This window comes from Mya arenaria, chromosome 11 (genome assembly GCF_026914265.1).
Source record: "Mya arenaria isolate MELC-2E11 chromosome 11, ASM2691426v1".
In the NCBI taxonomy this organism is placed as follows: domain Eukaryota; kingdom Metazoa; phylum Mollusca; class Bivalvia; order Myida; family Myidae; genus Mya; species Mya arenaria.
The window spans coordinates 40,275,510-40,293,578 of NC_069132.1; positions in this window are offsets into that span (position 1 = coordinate 40,275,510).

Consider the following 18,069-nt stretch of genomic DNA (forward strand, 5'->3'; position numbering starts at 1 on the left):
GCAAGTCCTTTCCATCAACAACTAAGATATTGTAATAAACAAATGAACTTTTGAACCCTTCATTGTGCAAGAAAATTTAACCGTGTTTTCCTCAGGGAAAACGTCAAAAATAACCGACGAAAATGGCATGGCCATGAGTAAACTATTAAAAATAAATAAATGACTTACTTTTTGGCTGCAGTTATGTACAATTATGGATCTTGTGTGTACTGGCCGACTGATAATATCATAACGCCTTTCAATACTGTCCTATGTTCCGAAATCTTCGTAAATATAAGTGTCCTTAACGGCCTTGTTTTAAGAATGATAGTACGATTACAACTTTCAAAAATAATTATTTTGCGTTTCTTATTTTCGTATGCCCAAAGGTTCATTCATATTTGTAGTGAATTAAAACATTTCGGCCATGCGTTGAAAATTGAAGCCGTTGAAGGTTCTCAGACGACGATTATTGATTATTATTTTCATATGACATTTCTAACTAGCCTGGACGTAAATGTGGTCAATATAGTAACATTGGATCATACGATATTCGATTGACCGATTTAATTTTTATCAAACAAACCGCAAATTTTAAAGCCTTGCAGTACATTACCACGCGCTTTTAATCACAATAACGCTTGTGCGCTGACGTAACACGGTGTACCGTCTGGTCTGCAGCCGACACATTTCAATAAATGTGTAGATAGGTTAAATCCTAGCAGTTGTTTGTTTGGACTGCAAATGATGGGATCTACCTTAGGCGTATTAAATAATCATTGATAATTGCGGATAAATTGATGTAACGATTAATGAAATGTGTATTGAAACATGTCGATACGGAGAGACTGATCGTACGAAAAAATAATATTTTATTTTGAACAAAATAAAATTGACGAACAATATCCAAAATATTTGCATCATATTTAATCAGCGAAATGTGCATATCCTGTGATCTACCACGTGTTTGGAGCAATTACAAGCGTCCGCCAATAAGAGGATATCGATTGTTCATCGTAGCGAAACAAAGAGCGTTTTTGTTGGTAATAAACTGCTTTCGGTTTTATATCGGTTTCACGAACTGTGTATTTGTTGTAACAGTTTCAAATAAAACCCAAACCAGTTTCAATCAATTTTTAACGAAAACCGAAACCGGTTTTTGAAACTATGGAAACCTCTACCAGAGGCGGTTTCATCGGTTCGTTCCATCCGAAAACTAGTTTACTTCGAAAACAACATGGCGGATAGTGATCAACTTCGTTTGTTGAAACTCAATCTTTTTAATAACAATGCCTAACAATTGGCAAATGAGCTAAATGAAGCTCAGTAGCTACAGTAGCTCCGCCATACTGTTGAAAATGTACACAAAATCATGCATTTGTTACTTCAAACAAAACTATCAGAACCGGTTTCGTAACTGCTGAAACCATTGAAACCAAAACTGAAACTGGTTTGGTATCAACAAAAACGCCAAAAATAGCTGGTCGCGTTAATCTGATGGTTAGCTTGTTACTTCTATTTTGTGCGGTGAGTAGTTTTGAATAACAAAACAGGGCTGCTGTGTACAGTGTGTGTATACCACGTGATAAATTGCGTCATAAATGCTTCATCTGAAGGCAATAATTTGCTTCGAATGAATACTTTAAACAAAGGTAACTTCACTATTTCTTGATCATTTTAGATAAAACACAGCGCAGTCTACGCTTCTTACGGAGCCCCGCGCCTTCTGTCTTTTACCAGAGTTTGATTGAGAGTTTAGTTTCTTCAACTTTTTCAACTTTGAAAACCCTTTTCACAATACTGCCGTTGGACGTAGCACTGTCAAAACATTGTTCTGGAAACAGGTTTGTCGAAGTGTTTGATGAAACTCACCTTATCAAACTACGGTTAAAAAAACGAAGGCGAGGCTCTTTAAGCGGCATAGTAAAAGGAAAGTTATCTTTGATTTAAGTCTTCATTTTATGCAAAATAATGCCTTCCGACGTAGCATATATGACGTAATGTATCACTTGGTATACACACACTGGTGTATTACAATCGTATCGGACCGAAAATATGAACAAATTTTAGACCGAATTTTACCATTTTCTGTTACTGAAATCGGTCCAGTGTGGTGAAAAACGGTCTAGACCGACAAATTATCGTTTTTTTGAAGCCATGGTATATACCAATATTGACCGCTTGTCTGTTGTAACGTGTTAGCCTTTTTCACTTTACATTTTGAATTGACTTTATTCAAGATCAACTGGTCTTTTAAAGTGTTTTGGTTTCGTGAGTCTTTCCTGATTTGATGTGTTTGTAAATTGTGGAGACGGGTGTTTCTTGTTCCCAACCCCTAAATTAACACACGATGTCAAACTAACGGCGTACTTAATGTCAGTCAAAATGTGCAATATGGAAGAATGACCTCATAAATGCGTTATTTCAGGGAACGGGCTTCTAATTGTGAAGGTTTCATCTCGGCGAAATCAAAGAAAGTAAACAATGTGTCTGAGCTGTTGCCTATTAAACACGCATCGTTAGCGCATTATCCCCATACTAAGACAGCCCGATCAAGTCTTTGTGGTAATAGTTAAAGGACATTAAGGTTGGCGACCGAAAAGACAGAGTTTGAGACATTTACTTTTACTTTGTTATATGTGTCGTCTTGTGAACTTGTATGTTTATCGTTGGGAGTCTGTTCTGGGACTTCAGACAAGATCATAGTTCAAGGATGGCTGTTTGCCTTGTTCCGATATTTAAAGAAAAAGCAATGCAATCTTCAGGGACAAGCCCACTAGCCATAAAGTTATCAAAAATCATTCTTAAATCCACCATCATCAATGCCAAGCAAACACCAAACAACCACCAAAATAGGCAAAACAAACATGAAACAAAGCAAAACATTAACATCAAAAATGGTCAAACAAACTTCAAACACAGCTAAACAAACACAACACATGTCCATACAAACACCAAAGATGTGTTTTATTTTACGTTTTCTTGAGTGATGTCGTTTTTGACTACACACATGGCCCCGTATTATTTAGGAACGTACGACAGTTATCTGAAGTTATTTAGTTCAATACCATGTTTGTAAAATATCCATACAAATATTTTTCAAACTTGATAAATAATTTTAGCATTTTCACCCAAACTAATCATATCTCATCAGAACCAAAAATGAAAGATAAACACTTGTTCGTATGCTACGTGTGCTGATAAGATGAACATTAAATGATGTAAACTCCATGACTTGAAGAAGAAGAAGTCTAGAATATGCCATGTCCTTACCTGTTGCCGTATGTATCGACGTACTTACAAAGGATTGGCTAAGTTCACCTAGTTAAAATGACAAATTTAATTCTGTTAGGTTACGTACTATAATGACTAGAGATAAAAACGTGTTTGTTGTGCAGTTTTTTTTTTGTTTTTTTTATGGACAGACTGTCTCTTCTGTCTGCACACTGAAAGCCGTCTATTGAACAAGGAAGGTCCATCTAGATAATGAACTATGTCATTATTAATTGAATAAATGTATAGCATCAGGCCTTAATTCTCAAACAAGCTTTAGTCGCTTATAACAGGATCAATCTTAGACCCATTTTTGTTCATTTTTGAAGATTAAAGTTTGAGCCTTTTTAAGTTTTTTTAAGTCTATAATGATATCCTACTTTTTGGTACGTAAAATAAAGAAAATAAGTTAATATAACAAGAAACTTAATGTACGTAAGATTTTCCAAAAACAATGGGGACAGGTTTCATTTCAAATCGTTAATACCAAGCTTCAATTTCTCGAAATATATTAAGCGCAACAAGCTTAAGTAGCTTATTTTATTAAGCTAAATTTTTGAGTTAATCATGATTTCACTTCTGGGATTTATATTCAATGCCAATTTATTTAAAAGCATGTATGTACTATAAAGAAGAGCTGATGTGATATAAAGTTGGACGGTCAAAAGTCCGTCCAACTTCAATAGTATAACATAGTAATATAGGTGGGGAGGTATGTGGTTAAAAAAATTGTAATTGCTGTAATAATAATTTTGCTATAAAATTTCCGGATAAGAAATCGAGGCTGATCTGAGGTTACGGACAACCATAAGAGGTTGTTCTCAGATTACATACAGCCATAAATATTGACTAAAACTATTCGCCTGCCTTCCACCCTCCAACAGAAATTACGTGCAAATATAAATCACTTTAGATGTAACACACAGAAATTTTAATTTTACATTTGCGCGTCCAAGACTCTGAAGTTTTATTTATGTTACAAAAAAGACGTAAGACATATATATGCAATGCCAGACAATTTATTTTGATAATGTATGTATTATTAAGTAAAGTGAAACAAGACAATGTGACATAAAATTGGACGGCCAAAAGTTGCCCAATACAGCTATAAGGACTTTTTTCTATAATTGGGTTTCCATAAACAGTTAAGTGTTGTTAATTGTATTTCGAAGGCACAAAACTAACCATCCGGATGACCTTTATGACATAAAATCAATATGCTATGACCTTATATTTTCATATTGTATCTATATTCATGCTGATATATAATTTGCTCCAATAGGATATGGATCGGGTCTTATTACTCTGACAGCGCTTAGATGAATGCGTCGTCTTGGATTTTCATTCTGTTGTGGTTCAGATTACATAAAACACAATAGATTCGTTTCTCACTATCCTTAATGCCTCTGTTTTCCATTTATAAGTATCAAAAATACTTTCGAAGTGTTGTTTTTTTCATAAATAATGCAGGGACGTTTTTACTTATGGGTACGTTATAACTAGGACGAATAGCAAATCGTACTCCGAGTTATAACTATATATTGAGTACAGGGTGTGGTCCAGAATGCATTCATTATATTTCAGATTGAGAATGCTACTTCAGATTTATATTTTGATGCACACAGTTAATATTTGTGTAAAGTTTAAATTCAGTCCAATATCTTCACGCAGAGAGAAAACCCTTATAAATATCAAAGAGATTAAATATGTTTTGCTGGACAAGAAATTAGTTGTTTTCAGCCTAATGCATAATGGATTCCGTGAAAAATAAACGGTGCTAAACTTCAAAGTGAGTAAAATTTGTGAGGAGAAACGCGACATATCTTTTTATTTACAACAATTGGATTTGAACTGAATTTTAAAGAAATGTAAGGCTGTCATGGACGTGAATCGCTGGAAAAGACATTTATTCCAATCTGAAGTGTTGTCTGTTTGCATTGAACTGTACAAGAACATAAATTAGTAGTGTATAACCTTCTGAAACGATTTATGTGGCAGGTGAGACCAGTACAAGCTCATAGATATGATAAAAAAACGTTTTCCAAATATACGTTTAGAATCAGTGTTGTTTTGCTCTTGGTTCAGTAAGTCCGCACAAGGAATGGCTTAAATGAACAAAAACACTTCTTATCAGGGACAGTTCTTTAACACAAGACACTATTGGAATGAACAATGCCTGCAACGCATAAACATATGCATTCGATCAGTGTCGGCTCACGATTTCAGCGAACGCGTGTGCATTAGCGCACAGCGTTTGGCTTAAATATATAAAGAATAAGTTGCAAAATCTCTTTTTTATGAACAATATATTCGAATTCAGATAAAAAACAGGTTTTATGTTACTTATAAAGTAGAATTTGTAAACCATTTAAGGAATGAATTGTGGGGTTGATGTCATTATCGGGGTATGAACGCAATTGGGTTGGTCAATGTGTGTGCGACTCCACGCGTACTTTGACCAACCCAATTGCGTTCATATCTCCGATAATGACATCAACCCCGCAATTCATTCCTTATATTTACACCAATAGTTCATTATTTCATTCAAGAATTGTTAAAAAAATACTTCATTTCATTTAAGAAAACCTTTCAGTAATCCGTTTTTACCCATTCTGTAAATAGAACGACCCGACTATAACCGGAAACATGTTTTTCAAATGACTTCACAATAACGCGGGAAAAGATCAACCACTTGAAATCACTTTAAAACGTAAAATTAAAACACTTCTGGTACCAATATATTTAAAATATGATAAACTAACACTTTTAAAAATGTTGATCTATATTTTACGGGACCTGCAGACACAATACAACCAATAACAAGATCAATAGCTTTCATGTATATTGTTATGCAATGAATTATGATCCGAACATATCCGAAGATGTTGCGTTCATCGATTGATGAACGCAATTGCCGAAAGGCAGTTCATAAAGGAATGGAAGTTGAGGTGTAAATATAAGTAGATAACCTGTTAGGGCTGTGCAGCATGGAAAGGTAACAAGTGGCACTTTAAAGCCTGCTCTAAGTCTTATCTTGTTTATCGTACCGAAAATGAAGTGGTCAACACGAAATAAATCGCTCAACGTTATCAGGTTATCTTATTGCAGTCACTTTAGTTCTGTATCAAAAATTCGACAGTAAGATTTTACACTTTGCTTAAAAATATTTATTTACAATTTATTATTATTAATGGAAGTTTAATTGTTTACATGTTTATTATTGTTAGTATTTTAATTTGTGCACACTTGTATTTTTATATTATGTACTTTTTGATATGTATAGAAATTTGGAAGAGATGAGGGCTTTTTATTATTGTTTTATTTTAATAAACATATTATAGCTTAAAGCGCCACAATGCGACGAAATCGGGTTTTTTTAATATGTGCAGTTAGAAATTATGGCCAATTGATTTCTTGTAGGGTTAGAATGAAGAATCAGTCTTTCTATTAACTTTTATGAAAAAGAGACATTACTGAAAATCACTTAAGTTTCTTGTGTGTTTAGTTTCGTTGCAACATTTATATTGAGCAACTTATTGCAAGCCGACATCATTACACACCAATTAAACATTTTTCTTTACGGAAAATGCGAGTGATACCAAGCAAATATAATATTGGAAATGTCACTGAGAGTGTTAATAAGGAAAAAAATTGGAAATGTCACTTGCTAATAAATAGGATTATTAATTATACATCCTACACTTGGTTATATATAGTTTAGTTTCCAGTACCCGCCTATTAGAGACAAACTCTTACATGTAATTATAGCATGGATCATGCAGAGTTTATTGATTAAATGTTTTCTTAAAATTTAAAATTGAAAAAAGGAAATCGTACAAAACATTCATCAAATTCCTAATCAATACTGTGTCATGTCATTCCAGATTCCATGGTGGACGGGGGGACATTCAAAACGATTGCACATCAACAATTATTTACATTTTTTTTTCAATATAACAATATAAATGACAAGTTTCACAACCATTGTTCTTTTTGTAATAAGGTAGGATTTATCGGTAAAGGAATGTTGATGAGTGCGTTGTCTGTCTGTGTTGTTAGTATTTGAATGCAGTGTTAACATGTTTGTGTGTTTATTTCATTGTCGGTAGGGCAATTTTCTGGTGCCCCTCAACAGGGTTTAATTTTGAATTTTCGACCACTAGGCTTGTACCTGTAGTTTTCTTTGTATTATTATGCACTTTTGAAAAAAACAATAAATATATGGAGCTTTGAGTCTTGCATCAATCTCCAACTCCAACTCGGCACGTTTACAAGTGAATTTGGGCCGTCGGTATTTTCTTTTTAATGTTGTTACCAAGGTTGTCCCTTGAAAAAACGGGATTATTCCAACTGCACATGCACTCGATGACATGCCAATCAGCGCATAGAGTGCCTATGCATATGCACTGTTCTTATTGGCAACTCAACGCATACAGTTCCTATGCATATGTACTGTATTATTTGCAACTCAACGCATACAGTTCCTATGCATATGTACTGTATTATTGGCATCTCAACGCATAGAGTCCCTATGCATATGCACTGCATTATTGGTAACTCAACGCATAAAGTCCCAATGCATATGCACTGTATTATTGGCAACTCAACGCAAAGAGTCCCTATGCATATGCACTGTATTATTGGCAACTCAACGCATAAAGTCCCTATGCATGTGCACTGTATTTTTGGCAACTCAACGCATAGAGTCCCTATGCATATGCACTGTATTATTGGCAACTCAATGCATAGAGTCCCTATGCATATGCACTGTATTATTGGCAACTCAACGCATAAAGTCCCTTTGCATGTGCACTGTATTATTCGCAAATCAACGCAAAGAGTCCCTATGCATATGCACTTTTGAAAAAACAATAAATATATGGAGCTTTGAGTCTTGCATCAATCTCCAACTCCAACTCGGCACGTTTACAAGTGAATTTGGGCCGTCGGTATTTTCTTTTTAATGTTGTTACCAAGGTTGTCCCTTGAAAAAACGGGATTATTCCAACTGCACATGCACTCATTGACATGCCAATCAGCGCATAGAGTGCCTATGCATATGCACTGTTCTTATTGGCAACTCAACGCATACAGTTCCTATGCATATGTACTGTATTATTTGCAAATCAACGCATACAGTTCCTATGCATATGTACTGTATTATTGGCATCTCAACGCATAGAGTCCCTATGCATATGCACTGCATTATTGGTAACTCAACGCATAAAGTCCCTATGCATATGCACTGTATTATTGGCAACTCAACGCAAAGAGTCCCTATGCATATGCACTGTATTATTGGCAACTCAACGCATAAAGTCCCTATGCATGTGCACTGTATTTTTGGCAACTCAACGCATAGAGTCCCTATGCAAATGCACTGTATTATTGGCAACTCAACGCATAGAGTCCCTATGCATATGCACTGTATTATTGGCAACTTAACGCATAAAGTCCCTATGCATATGCACTGTATTATTCGCAAATCAACGCAAAGAGTCCCTATGCATATGCACTGCATTGTTGGTAACTCAACGCAAAGAGTCCTTCTGCATATGCACTGTATTATTGGCAAGTTAACGCATAAAGTCCCTATGCATGTGCACTGTATTTTTGGCAACTCAACGCATAAAGTCCCTATGCATATGCACTGCATTATTGGCAACTCAACGCATAAAGTGTTTTATTGGCAACTCAACGCATAGAGTCCCTATGCATATGCACTGTATTATTGGCAACTCAACGCATAGAGTCCCTATGCATATGCACTGAATTATTGGCAACTCAGCGCAAAGAGTCCTTCTGCATATGCACTGTATTATTGGCAACTCAACGCATAGAGTCCTTCTGCATATGCACTGTAATATTGGCAACTCAACGCATAAAGTCCCTATGCATATGCATTGCATTATTGGTAACTCAAAGCAAAGAATCCCTATGCATGTGCACTGTATTATTGGCAATTTAACGCATAGAGTCCCTATGCATATGCACTGTATTATTGACAAATCATCGCAAAGAGTCCTTCTGCATATGCACTGTATTATTGGCAACTCAACGCATAGAGTCCTTCTGCATATGCACTGTAATATTGGCAACTCAACGCATAAAGTCCCTATGCATATGCACTGTATTATTGGCAACTCAACGCATAAAGTGTTTTATTGGCAACTCAACGCATAGAGTCCCTATGCATATGCACTGTATTATTGGCAACTCAACGCAAAGAGTGCCTATGCATATGCACTGTACTATTGGCAACTCAACGCATAGAGTCCTACTGCATATGCACTGTATTATTGGCAACTCAACGCATAAAGTCCCTATGCTTATGCACTGTATTATTGACAACTCAATGCATAGAATCCCTATGCATATGCACTGTATTATTGGCAACTCAACGCATAGAGTCCTTCTGCATATGCACTGTATTATTGGCAACTCAACGCATAGAGTCCCTATGCATATGCACTGTATTATTGGCAACTCAACGCAAAGAGTCCCTATGCATATGCACTGTATTATTGGCAACTCAACGCATAAAGTCCCTATGCATATGCACTGTATTATTGGCAACTCAACTCATAGAGTCCCTATGCATATGTACTGTATTATTGGCAACTCAACGCATACAGTCCTTCTGCATATGCACTGTATTATTCGCAAATCAACGCAAAGAGTCCCTATGCATATGCACTGTATTATTGGCAACTCAACGCATAGAGTCCTTCTGCATATGCACTGTATTATTGGCAACTTAACGCATAGAGTCCTTCTGCATATGCACTGCATTATTGGTAACTCAACGCATAGAGTCCATATGCATATGCACTGTATTATTCGCAACTCAACGCATAAAGTCCCTATGCATATGCACTGCATTGTTGGTAACTCAACGCAAAGAGTCCTTCTGCATATGCACTGTATTATTGGCAAGTTAATGCATAGAGTCCCTATGCATATGCACTGTATTATTGGCAAATCAACGCAAAGATTCCTTCTGCATATGTACTGTATTATTGGCAACTCAACGCATAGAGTCCTTCTGCATATGCACTGTATTATTGGCAACTCAACGCATAGAGTCCCTATGCATATGCACTGTATTATTGGCAACTCAACGCATAAAGTGTTTTATTGGCAACTCAACGCATAGAGTCCCTATGCATATGCACTGTAAAATTGGCAACTCAACGCATAGAGTCCTTCTGCATATGCACTGAATTATTGGCAACTCAACGCAAAGAGTGCCTATGCATATGCACTGTACTATTGGCAACTCAACGCATAGAGTGTCTATGCATATGCACTGTATTATTGGCAACTCAACGCATAAAGTCCCTATGCATATGCACTGTATTATTGGCAACTCAACGCATAGAGTCCCTATGCATATGCACTGTATTATTGGCAACTCAACGCATAGAGTCCTTCTGCATATGCACTGTTTTATTGGCAACTCAACGCATAGAGTCCCTATGCATATGCACTGTATTTTTGGCAACTCAACGCATAGAGTCCCTCTTCGCGTGTACTCGAAGAATATTAAATGCTAAATGAGTGCTTAAAGATTTACAGTGATTAACTATTGTCTCATAGGTTACGAATAGCGTTTTTTCTGCACCTTTCTTTCAAATCAAACACATTATCCTTCATGAGAACTCTTTAACCACTTCCAGCTCTCATGCGGCAACAAATGCCCGCGAAGACAGAGTGCCACTGCACATCAACTCGATGACTAGCCAATCAACACATTGAGTCCCTATGCATATGCACTTGAGGATTAGCCAATCAACGCATATGATGTTTTTGTGCCTTTAAGCCATGGCTTACAATCAATGCATATACTCCCACTGTAAATCACTCGACGACGTGACGATCAACACATAAAGTCCCAATGTACATGCATTCGAAAACGTTATAAATTAATGCACAAAATCCCATTGCACATGCATGTGATTGATGACATGCCAATCAATGCAAAGAGTCCCTTTGCACTTGCAACGGACGACATGACAATCAAGGAACTGGATTAAATGGTAATCAATGCGTCCCACTCCACATTTACTGGATGATATGGCATTCAATGCATAGAGTCCACCTCCACATGTACTGGATTATATTGCAATCAATGCATAGAATCCCACTGCACATGTACTGGATGATATGGCAATCAATGCATAGAATCCCACTGCACATGTACTGGATGATATGACAATCAATGCATAGAGTCCCACTGCACATGTACTCGATGATGTGGCAATCAATGCATACAATCCCACTGCACATGCACTCGATGGTATGGTAATCAATGCATAGAGTCCCACTGCACATGTACTGGATTATATTGCAATCAATGCATAGAATCCCACTGCACATGTACTGGATGATATGGCAATCAATGCATAGAGTCCCACTGCACATTCACTCGATGAAATGGTAATCAATGCATAGAGTCTTACAACACGTGAACTCGATGATATTATAATCAATGCATATAGTCCCACTGCACATACACCAGATAAAATGGTAATCAATGCATAGTGTCCCACTGCACATGTACTTGATGATATTGTTATAAATGCATGGCCTCCCACTGCACATGAACTCGCAGATGTGGTATTAAATACATAGAACCTCACTGCACATACTCTCGATGAAGTGGTAATCAATGCACAATGACAGTTATGCAAACCAGTCACACTTGACATTTAAAGTGAAAAGAAAACATCGTATTTTCAAAATAAGTTATAAGTTTGTTTAAAAAAAAAAGTACAAATCGTTTAAGCTCAGTTATGAACCAACAAATGACGTAGTTCTCTTTGCCACAGAACTAAATAAAGTTAACTATGTCTTATTTTTCTGAAATTGTCTGGAATTCTATTCCAATCTGTTTTCGTAAGTAAACTTCATTTACCGTGTTTAAAGCTATGTAAAATATCTTATGACCGACCAGTAAATTATTATCAAGAAATCATTATCTATTTTCTTTAAATATGTCTGTTGCAAATGCTTTTTCGAAATGAATCACGTAGCAGTAGCGGTAGTGGTGGTGGTGGTGGTGGTGGTGATGATGATGATGATGGTGGCGGTGGTAGTAGTGGTAGTGTTGGTGACGGTGGTGGTGGTGTGCACGGTACACGGTTACTCCGAATCAACATGGACATCGGTCTGCCTAGGATAACAAAATCAAAGCTAGATCAGGAAACAAACGTTGTTAACTTTAAATGTGAAGTATTTTGTAAAACGCTTATATAATTGGATTAACGCGTTCAAGTGGGCTCTGTAAGCGGCGTAGACTGCGCTATGTTTCATTTTAAATGATGATGAAATGGAACAGTTATCTTTGTCAGTGGTGTAGCTTGACGAAAATATATGTGTAGGCCACTTTCTAGAGTACTGACCATATGAAACTTTCGATAAATAATATACGAAACATTAATGTCGCGTGAAAATGAATTTTAGAGAAAAGAAAAACGATATATTTGAATATTTGAAATACCCGGTTTCCGATATATTAAAGCACATTTGTCGGAATTTCATATTTTAGACCATTCTCCCTTTCAATCCCCCTATGCCTTTAGTTTTTATTGCAGATTTGGCATTTTTACTTTTTCGTTATTTCTGAAAAATGTGTAGGCCGCGGCCTACACGGCCTATAGGAAGCTACGCCCCTGTTTGTTTGAAGTCTTTTTTCAAAGCAAAATGTTTTTCCTTCCAATGAAACAATTATGACGCAATTGATTACGTAGTATACACTGATACGAGCAAATTACAATTTTTCAAGTTTATGTGGAAACGAAGTGATTGTTGTATTATTTGGTAAAACAGGAAACATCCGATCCGCTGTCGGAATTTTAAATTGACCATGAAACGAATCATATATTATACAATTAAATCTGGGACTATGTGACACTACGAACGCTCATGACAATAACTACATGTCTATCGTCTGTAAAGTCATCCAATTAGCCTCGTACATGCCTTATTTAGTGGAAACAAGCTGATAAAAGTACATTCTGAAGGTCTTTCGTGCAATCGAGCAAAAAAGTACCCTCGTTTAGATAACAATTTGTTATAAATACGGAACTGCTCAAAACATAGCCATCCCTTGCCTAGTTAGCTCGTGGAAAGCTTCTACAATAAGGTACACATTTTTAGTTTCCATACTTAATGGTTAATTTGTGGTTAGATTGTTGAACAATGACTTCGATCATGCTTTTACAAAATTTATATCTTATTTTAAAAAATCCTTGCCACTGTTATATTATTATGGTGTTTATAGACACCAAACTCGACGTGATACAGGACCTCAGAAAAGTGTCCTATCAAAATATCCACTTTCTAATATCATGCTTGAAACATAAATCGGGTACAATAAAAGGTAATTGCTACATACCTGAATGATATGTTGTTTTTGTTTTCTTCTCCTTAAATGAAGAATATTTGTTGATTTCAGTGTAATTTATATCGTATCTTATTTCACGAGTGTCATATAAAATTATATTTTCACCAGTGGCTAAGCCACGATTGAAATTACAGTTTTTCTATGGTCATGAATGAAATTAAACGCGATCTTCAACTGAAACCAACTTTTGTTTCTTTCATGCTTTTTTCGGAGGTTCATTGATATTTTCAATCATTCCGTAGGTAGCCTCTCATGCAAAGTTTTAACAGATGATGACGAAGCTGTGATTTCTATTTCCGGTCCGTAGAGAAATAGGTCTTTAAAGAGTGTTTTTATAGTTTATTATTTACTCATGTTTTAGTGAAAGCACTTTATGAATATCTATAAATCAACCTTCATTAATGCATCTTTGTTCGAACCAAAAACAGTGTTCCAAGTTTTAGAGTTTGTTTTATGATACGTGCGTATTAAGTCACCACACGCTGTCAGAAATTAGTCTGATTTGTTTTCAAGATAAAAAAGTGAAGACCATGCTAGGTTATTAGCACTTTTTAGGCGTTTGGGTTAAAAAAGGTCAGTTAATAGGTTTGCGAATTTTGAGGGATGTTCGAACAACAGGTTATACAGTTTAATTAATTATTTGATAGATGATATCACATCGAAGCGTTCTTTTCCCCCGGTTACTTGTTTCGTACAAAGCAAATGTTCAAACTTCAAGTTTAAGAAAAGGTTTGAAACAGGAGTACCATTTTTTTAATAAACGGTAACTCTTGTTTATTTCCAAAAATAAATGTATCGAATATTATGCAACCTTAAAAAAAGCCTTATACCTTTTGGCAACAATTTCTTGTTAAAATTGATTGGGTTAGTTTTGGTAAAGGGGAAATAACTAGTTTTGATTTTAAGGAAGTTCTTTAGTTGATATTTCACTTTTAGTTTGCAGTGGAACTATCAAATTGAAATTTCCGCTATTGATATTTCAGGGATAAAACTGATTTTTGATTTTTAATCAAAGGTATTGCCTCGTGGAGTGTTCAAATCTGAACAACTGTGGATTTCAATTACTCCTAATCAATCGCTAAAAATAAATACTTTATTAAGCAATGTATGTAAAAGACGAAATTACAAGTGAAGGGACTCGCTCATGTTTTGTAAAATGCAATTTAAATGTTGAAATATACTGTGATAAATCATAAATGAGTTAAAATTAAGATACTGGTATTTCGGACCCTTTAGCATATGTTGATATTTGCTTAAATAATTTAAAATGTCATATGTGAAGAAAGAACGCAAAACACAGTTCAAGTTCTTTTTACAGGATGCCGTCCATAATTGGTTGCAAACAGCCAATATGGATTAACTATATATATATTTTTCATGTACTTGTAAGTTTATAACATCATCAAATATCTGAAACACGAAAGACAAAACCACGGCTGTGTCTTTATGCTTAAATGTTTTTTATTGTATTGCAGTTTAATTTTTCAACTCTTTGAAACATACGCGATAAACCAATCAAATAAAAGCAGTAAACTTTATTTTAATATTAAAACGTCCTGTTTATTCCCGTTCATTTTTTCTCAAGATTTTGATGGGTTTTACCGTGGTTATTTTTATTATCCCTCTGGGCTAAACATGATTTTATTCCATATTGAAGCTGTAAACCTTCTGCAAGATGAACGCCAAGTTTCTGCTCGTTGTTGCCTTGGTCTGCCTGGCAGTCTCCACCACCACTGCAGCGCCCCGTGAGTATTTTGCTAAGCAGTGAAAGTGACTGGCATACAATTGCCGCATCTAATATGCTTCCTAAGTTGAAAAGCTGGTGGGGGTACGTTTATTAAATTCGACGCCAACGGAACATCGTCGGTGTCAGTGATGTTCTTAGTGAGACACAGTTAAAAAAAGAAGACGTGCTAACGGTCCCCAACCCTTTCCTCCTCAAGAATATTTTGGCTACTTGTTGCATGATATTATGCATTGTGTTCTATTCTGTTTATATTTGTATTCCAATATTGATATAAAAAGTTAATGTTCATGTTATTCTAGCTCCGGCAGAGAGGGGTTGGAAATATCCCAATGAAACGCCAATCTAAGATTCATCGTTGCTTAGAAAAATCATTGTGTAGCATTGTGAGAATAAAATTGCAGTTATATTATCACAAGTATTTTGCATTATTTTCTAAATAATAAATAAAGAAAGTGCTTTTATTTATTTTATTTACTTATATACTTCTATTAGTCTACAATCAACAATTCATTTTAAGGGACCATCTTATCAACGACCATTTTTGAAACAGATATTTCTGAGTAGTCGTAACATCAATTTCAAAAGAATTACCATTGTTAGTCAATTTAGGCAAAGGTCATTTGATTATATTAATTTATTTAAAATTCTAATTCATTTTGTAAATAAAACAAAAAATTGTGATTCCGCGATATTTATCCGTGCGCTGGTTGATAAGATTGCCCCGTTGATAGCGTGTAAAATCGAAATGCCGATTATTTTATACAGAAAAAAGGGCAACGTGCACGTTTGGCGGAGACGCTGCTTGTGAGATCCATTGTTACGCTCTGAACAGACAGGGAGGCTGGTGTGACTCACACAATGTCTGCCACTGCAGAGAGGAGACCATTATTGGTTGATCTCCCGAAAGGTACACATGATTAAGCAAGGATAAAAAGTAGTTGCTAAATGAATTATGACCATCGATAATAAAACATGATGCGACAGTCTGTCAGTGCAGATCGGTGGCCAAATGCGAAGTGTACATGTAACTGTTATATGTAAAGGATATGTCAGGAGTTACCATATAATACACAATTTAATTCAACGCATTTTAGGCATTCGGGAGCTTACTTTTCCTGGACTAGATGGATAACAAGTGTCAGTTTCTTTCAATCACATGCATGTTTTCGGTGATAAATAACACAAAAAGTCCACCAAATTCACATGCGTTGGAAAATGAGCCGAATACCATCAAATGGAAAAGCAATGCTTATTGTATTTTTCCGCTACTTACGGTGCAGAAATATAATAACCGAAAGAATATGAAACAAAATATAAAAGTTCATAAGTAGAATGAAAACTGAGGTGATATTCATTCAAAATTACAACATAAACAGTTTGATTTTAACGAAATATATATTTGTTTAAATAATGACGTCATATCTTTATAATACATTCACGACGTCATTTCCTGTTAAAATACAGAAGATGACGAAGATTTTAAGAATGCTTCTCATGCAATCGAGACGAAATAACACATTTAACAATAACTCTCATGATTAAAAAGAAAAACTACTTTATTAAAATAAGTCGTTATCATAAAAACACAATGAAAAATTAATGTTCGGCTTTCTGGAATGTAACGATTAAATTTAACTGTTTTGTCTTTTATGAAAAATATATTTAGAAACGAAAATGCATTTTCAAAGCAGTCGGGTTTCCCAATAGTTTATTGTGTTTGCCAGTTTGAAGGGAATAGAATTTCAAAATGAAAAACAAAACCTTAGATGATTCATTAATTTTATTGTAACTAACTTTTCCGAATAATGAATAATGATTTCGGTACACGTTATATCTTGCCTCTTCTTCAATCACTAACCTATAGATGCATGTTTCTTTAAGGATTTTATTTAATACATTTTAAGGATGATGTATTTTTATTTTCAGACCAGGGAATTCACAGCCTTCAGAAGAAACTTTTTGTCAAGAGAAAGGAACTGCTAAGTGACATTTCCTGTATACTATATTATAATAAACTTGTAAAAAAAATTAAATTGTGTGCATTGTGTTTGCTTCATTCGGCTATGGAGTATTTTACCTGATGCTTGCTGACATTAATTTTTGTCATTCGTGTTGAATAATGGAAAACTAAGCCAGGAAAGAAAGTTATTTCGGAAGTAAGCTATAAAGCTAGCTAAAGTAAACGATGTTTAAGATAAGAATATTTAACACGATTATATCTAAGATAAACGAATTTATTGATCAGTGACCGCGAAGTAGTAGTGTTTTTGGACCAGCCAAGATATACCAAGAAAGAAATGAAGATGTGCCAGTCAGAATGCAAGATGTTATTTTTGCTTCAATACCTTTACATAGATCTGTTAATTGATTGGTCAATATTTATCCAATGATGACTGTTGACCAATTCAATTGCTTGCATGTGCAAACTTATATAAAATGTGATTATTGAAATGGCATAACATTTATAATTATGACATAGAGTGTCAACTGTTGCGAATACATGGAATATGGTTTTCGTTTTAAAATGATGATGCGGATGACGGATGGATACAGCGTGCACATGTTTTACCGGCCTTTAGCTGGATTTTCGATTGGTTGAGATATCGTGATCCAAAGTTTGAAATTAAACAATTTAACATCTAATTGAGTGATGAAGCAGGGC